This window comes from Fukomys damarensis, unplaced genomic scaffold (genome assembly GCF_012274545.1).
Source record: "Fukomys damarensis isolate Sample0158 unplaced genomic scaffold, DMR_v1.0_HiC HiC_scaffold_38, whole genome shotgun sequence".
Classification (NCBI taxonomy): Eukaryota; Metazoa; Chordata; class Mammalia; order Rodentia; family Bathyergidae; genus Fukomys; species Fukomys damarensis.
The window spans coordinates 7565204-7572226 of NW_022900950.1; the positions used below are offsets into that span (position 1 = coordinate 7565204).

Below are 7023 nucleotides of genomic sequence, written 5' to 3' on the forward strand. Positions count from 1 at the left end.
CTAAAAGGTGACAGATTGCTGTGAATGAAATGAATAGAGATGCCATTTGCATTCATTTCTGCAGCCGCAAACTCGCTACTTCCCCATTCCTTTGTTGTCCTTCAGCGATTTTCCTTACTGCTTTGGAAATTTCAAGAGCCAGACACTACATTTTAATCACCCAGCTAGAACTTCAAGCTCCGGCGTGTGAATTAAGACCATCAAACAACTTTATAATTACAGTCCCTCTCCTCCATTTAATTACTAATTCACTCTGATTGGATTAAGATAGAAGCTACATCTTATCTGAAAATTAGGCTTAAATGTTTCAGGTGTTTAGTGCACATTCAGTAAAATTCAGAAAATGAATACTACATCCTGTGCTTTATATAAATTTAAGATTTTCTTAAGTCGAAGCAATACACTTTGTTTGGATACCCTATATTAAAAATAAGTTATCTTAGTGATTTAGTATACACATCGAGGAGAAGTGTCGTATGTGGGAGATAATTAACTGTGTGTTCCTGAACATATGAATATGATAATGTAGCCTAGATGCATACGCACTTAATCTGCCTTTGTAAAATGGCTAAGAAACAGCGGGCTTTTTTTTTTTTTTTTCAGTATTTCTGAACGCAGCTTCAGACACCCATCATATTTTACTTTCGGTTGAATATTATTAGGTACCTTGCAGAAGTATCTCCTCTCAAGTGTTTGATCAACTAAAGGTAAACTCTTACTACAAAGCAAACACAAAGATGACTCTGCTTATAACATCAGATTAATAAATTAGAGTTCAGTTTGTTCTCTGAAGTATTCTTTTGTAATTTTTTAAAAGAATCTCAATTACATTTAAGTATAACAAGTAATCACTTAAAGCAAAATAAACATGTGGTTAAGCATTATTTGAGAGTATATTTACAATCAATATGAAGACGATATGTAACTTTTTATAGCAGTAGTGGAGAGTGAACACAGGCCTGGCACATTTTAGACAAGCAATCTACCACTGAGCAATTCTTGGGCCAAAATAAGATGCTTAATAGGCTGTAAATTTCTTGAGAAAATATAGATTTCATCTTAAATACAATTTTTTTTTAGAAAGCATGATTAAAAAACTAATCACAGCTAACATGTTGGATTACCTCAGAAATCTATGTATTATAGATCTTAACACCAAAATAAATAATAATTTTTTGAAATCATTTTATATAATAAATTAAAATCATGACTAACATTCCTATTTATTTGTTAAGCTTTGATGAATTTTAAAAATTGAAGTGTTTCTGGTATGAATGTAGAGGAATGTGGTCTGGGGATATAGCTCAGTGGTAAAACATTTGCCTGGTGTTTCTGAGGCCCTGAGTTCAAGCCTCACTACACTAAACCCAAGGAAAAAAAGGACAAACCTTTCACTAATTACCATTGAAAGTCAGGAAGTGTTTACCTAGTATGAATTCAGACCTCAGGAAGAAAGAGAAAAACAAATAATGGAGGCAGAACATAAATCTTTATCAGAATTTTTATTTTAATCTTTACTGTTAATGACAACTCAAATTTGATTCTGCTGAAATGTTTAATCTTAAATAATTAGCACAAGTCAGGCCAGAATTTTGTCATTTTCCCTGTGATAAATTTGCTCAAAATTTTCTTCCAAACATCACAAATTCTGATTATTAGAATCATTTGCTTTGAATTTATCTGAAATTGTCATGAACATTGTATTTGAATAGAAAAAAAATTGAAATATTCGCACTTGAAAGGGATCTTCTCCACCTTTCTGTAAAAACAAACTGAAGAGCTGAAAAAACAAAAACAGATACTTGTCAAGCTCCAAACTCATAAGCAATTCTTTGTTCTTGATACAGTACAACAATTAATAATTAGTACCTTATTGTGGCAGCTATTAGAGTCATTTAAATATTTCGATTCATTGGTAGAATTATAAAAGTGTCATATATTCAGCATGTGTATGGATAAATATGAAACAAGGCCAATAAATCCTGTTTCAAATAAATATACCCCATGACCTCTATCATAGCTAAAAATAAAAAACCCTTCAGTTCACATCTGATTTTTAAATTATAGACAAAATGTATAATTTCATTCAATCTGTGCTTGAACTTAGAATATGTCAACTTTCAGTACCCAAACTTTTTCATTTTAAAGAATTAAAAATATTTCACTCCTCGAAAGTTATGTTTAAATTGCTTTCAAGTATAATTCAGGCCTTACATACTACACTTTATTTAAAATATTTAAGTTTTCTTATAAATGTCCTAAAACATTGTGCTTTATTGCTACATTATTTCAATAATTTAATTTGCTAGATATACAGTGATCCTTGGAAATTCGTCTGCATGCATTCTAATGTGAACATTCACCTAGGTGCGGACTACAATTTAGGCCCATTGACTTCTATTGCAAGGTTGGAAAAATATATCATAGTTTACAGTGTGATAGATTATGTTCCTCACTACCTTTCCCTCTGCATCTCCTGGCAGCTCCATTAACTAAAGGATCCCTGTGGAGAGCAACAGAGATTCTTAAAAATTACAAATTTTACACAAAACACATTTTTGCATTGACGAATCATGTGTATAAATTTGCTAGGATTGCCAAATTGCCCGGCTATGTGGCTTGGACAAACCGCAGTTTTGTCTCGTTTCGTTTTGTTTCCCACAGTTCTGGAGGCTAGAAATCTAAGAATGAGCTGTTTCCGGGTTTGCTTGCTTCTGAAGCCCCTTAGGGTCATCTAGAAGGGTCACACAGTTGGCCCTGGGTCTGTGTTATCTGTATCCTAATTTCCTTTTTTGATCATTATAGTAAACCATATTAGGACCTGCTCATTTGACTTCATTTTAAAATATTTACTTCTTTGTAGAACTTTACTTCTTTGTAGAATTTTTTTTTTTTTTCTTTTTAACATCAACTGGTTCTTATCTGGCCACTCTGCAATTGAATACCCACCCCAGCAAATAGAACAGTTAGAACAAGAAAACAAAATAGAGGCTGGGTGTGGTGATGCACACCAATAATCCCAGCATTGGCGGAGGCCAAGGCAGAAGGATAGCCTTGAGTTCAAGGCCAACCTGAACTACATGGTAGAGCCAGTCTCACACACGCTCCCCTGCCTGCCATTCCAAGTCGCATCTCACCAAAAGGGCAGCTTTGGATTTAGCACGCAATTTAGGGAGGCACAATGTACGGGCACATTGGCAGGGCACTCATTTATGCAGCAGAGCCTGCTGTATCCGTTTTAGCCTTGTAAAAATATAAATCTTCCTCCAGCAGCTGGTTACCAGCTCAAGCCGCAGCCCTTTTGCTTGTGGTTGAAAGGGTCACCCGCAAAGCGCAGGCGGCCCCAGTTATTCGTGAGCACTTTGATTCTCTGGAGCTGTAGCTTGACTCTGGGCACCATGGACCAAAGGGAGTGCTTCTCAGTAGAACTTAACTCTAAATGCAGTCATATTCTGATGTACTAGGTGTTAAGAATTCAATGCCTAAATTTGGAGGGGCAAAGCACATAGAAAGTACAATTAAGTAGATAAAGAAAAATAGAGAATCAAATATATGAACAGATTAACAGATCAGGGAATGAAATACTTTTAGGAAAAGCAAGATATTTAGATTTAAGACAGGAGGTGAGCCAGGCGCGGTACCACATGGCTGGAGTCAGAGCTAGTTGGCAGGAACACTGCAATTCCGAGCCCCTCCTAGATGGCTCAGGGAGATCCTGTCTAAATAAACACATAAATAGATGTGGGGCAGGGATGGAGTTCAGTGGCACAGTCTTTGCCTACATTATATGAGGCCTTAGATTCAATTCCAAGTACTAAAAATGACAAAACAAAATTAAAGGAAAGCAAGAGTTCAGTTTTTCTTAAAATAACTTCATAAGTGAAGAAGTAGAAGACCTGAATTAGTTTGGAGAATAATATATAAATATTAGCTGGACAGGAGAGTGAAAGAGAAGAAATGTTGAGATGGACATCACTGAATGATTTCTATAGCACAGTGAACCTTGGGAATATTTTCAGGAGGGCTTACTTTATTGTACACCAGTAATTTTTGTCACAATACAAACTTCTGTAGAATTCAGAATGGGAAAGTAATATGTTTGATTCAGAAATGTTTTTATATAAACTTATATTGGTACTGCACATAGGTGGAAATCATTTCAGTGCAAGAGAATGCAAGGGACTCAAACAGTGTACAAGTTTCACTTAAAACATTAGCTTCAGGGCCAGGGATTTAGCTCAGTGGTACCACATCTGCCTTGCAACTGCCAGGTCCTGAGTTTGATCTCCAGTACTAAAAAAAAAAAAAAAAGCTTCATAGAATTATAAATTAGAAAAAATGGAAAGATATTAATTTTATGCAAACAAGCAACCCTCATCTACCATATACGTAAGCTGGAGCGGCTCCACTGAAATTACAACATGTACTATTTGTTTATGTAAAGTCATTGAGTATGATTTTCATTTGATTTGTTTTTAAGTACACTTTGCAAAGTTTTTAAAATATAATTCATCAGTGAGCTGAATTTACCTTTCTTCTGTTTTGTATAGATCCTAAATTTTGCTATGTCTATCACTAGCTATAAGAGATAAATTCCAATACTAAATGAATCATTACATAATCAATTTAATAACTAAAAATATGGTATGGCAAAAGGGACTAACTTTGCTCTTAAATTTAAGGTTGAAATTCGTTTACCACCAGGCACAACTGGTCTCTGAGATGCTTTCTAATCATATGGTTTTTCATTCAGTCAATACAGATATGCCTCCTATTTCATTTGATTTGATTGGAATATTTTGGGCACTGCTGTTTTCCATAGTTGCCTTTCCTGCAATATCTGGCTTTGTTAAATCAGTACCATTTAAAGTCAAACTGCAAGTTACTGCTAAATCCCTAAAATAAACTTCATGAATTCTGATTCTACTTACTGTTTCTATTCCACCCTTCAGAATCTGACAAACCACCCATTTTGCCTGAATATGAACTTCAGAGCACAAACTCCCAAACTGCCCTCCTCTGCAGTCCTGTCTTTCTGGCAGGCATCAGTAGAGAACACCAGTCACTGTCAAAGGTCTCTACCTCTGCCTTCGCTGACCCAGACCATGATAGGTAGGGCATTCTCTCTGGGGCAGCAAGCTTGGGATGATCTAAGAGCTTGGTGGAAACTTTAGTCCCACTCAAAACCCTCCAAACCAAAAAGTGTTTAAAACAATAACCCTGGGTAATGGGAGGCACAATCAGGCGAGAAGCTCTTACCCAAAGGAACAGAATGTTTCTCTGTAACTCTGCCCCTGTTAAAGGGACCTGCCCTACCTACTTCTGCTGTTACCCTTGGCTGCCTAACTGGTTTTGGTACATCTTTAACCACACACCAAACATGTCATACCTGTTCCAAATTCTTAGTTCTCAAGTATTCAACAATATTATTTTTATTCTCTCCTCATTTCAAATTTGTTTAATTCCTTGAATAATTTTTTTCTTACAAAGATTTCCAAGCATCTTCAAATCTCAACTATTTTTCTATCCCTGCTGTCTAACCTGTCAACATCTATGGTGAACTGGAAATATATATGCACACATGAAAAAGTTTGCAGCAAAAGTATCTTTTGCTCAGAAGAAAACACTGAGAGGTAAATGCAAATAAGAGAGGAATGACCAGTTATACATTAGCAGTGTGCTCATGTCTTGAAGTTGACAAATCTATTCCACTTTTAGCTTTTCTCAGAGAAATGCTGCTCAAAAACTACAAAATGATGAATGTTGACCTCTTAAAATCACTAAGATATAAAGCGTAACAAAAATTATTAATACAAAGATGTGGTTAAGTAGGTCTCTGTCAATGAATCACAGTGATGGAAAGATTCTGTGCTTTACTTGCAGGAGTGAAAAATGAGGTTGTTAGTGACATCAAATGCAAATATCATCAGATCCTGGAGCACCTCTCTTTTATATAAAAAAGCACATTTTCAAGTAGCAGATATCTATGTATTTCAATCTTAAAATATAACTCTATAGTAAGTCAATTTTTCTCATGAAAATTGTGTGAGATTTGAAATCCTAAGAACAGCATTTAAAATATACATGGCTATACCACAAACAAGTAAAAAATATTAAAATTAATTTTAAAAATAAGAGTATGTTAATATTATAATTTTAATTAAGTATGTTCTTTATAAGTACTTGATTACTTTGTAACAAGTCAACAGAACTGAAATATTACCATTTCAAAGCATATTTTCGTTTTGGTAAAGTGTTGACTTCTTTATATGAACAATATTTGTAACTGAAAACTAAATTTATGCACTTAATGATATAAATATCTATATATTCTTCACATAACAAATACCTTGAGAACAAACTAAGGTAAGGGAGTGTGCACTGAAGTTCATCCCCAGTGAAGTACAAAGAAAGAGCATTTTCAAATGCTGTCTTACGGAATAAGGGATATAGTAGCAAGTTAAAACCAGAAAGCCAGAGTATGAAGTTTACTTGACTTTTAGTCTCTAAATATATTGAGTCAAAAAGTTTCCCAAGAAGGAAAATTCTATAACTTTGTGAAAAATTAGTTTTCAAAGAAAAGATGAAGAAGTTTTAAATAATTGAGTCAGGAAGACTTGTCAAAAGACAGCTGTGATAATAAATAAGGAAAATCTTTTCATATTCCTGTTTATAGAATTTTCTAGCTAGTGACTAAATTCCTCTCTGAAGTCACATTATCCCTTGCCCATGGTTTTGGTTTAAATAAGTTCATTACCTCATTTCATTGTTCCTATTTTATCATAATCCATTTTGACTGGGAGCTTGGTACCCAAGTCCTTCCTGACAGCCAGAATCAAACCAACATGGTAATTTCTTTTTAAGTTTAATTTTCTTAAAAGATTTAAATGTTCTGATGTAATTCCTAATCAGCCACCTCATTACAGTGAACATTATGCTTTCCCAATTGTCTGATAATTGCATTTTAATTCAGAATAATTTTAACTCTTGAAAAACTCAAATTAATTTTGAAGAAAAGTAAAA

General features: G+C 34.4%; 1 non-coding gene across 1 annotated transcript; it reads right to left on the reverse strand.

Annotated features, from left to right (window-relative positions):
• Nucleotides 1–3296: 3296 nt before the first annotated feature.
• LOC117284672 lies at nucleotides 3297–3416 on the reverse strand. The gene has a single exon (XR_004515763.1). It is a non-coding gene; the product is annotated as a small nucleolar RNA SNORA76 (small nucleolar RNA).
• Between the last annotated feature and the right edge of the window lie 3607 nt (nucleotides 3417–7023).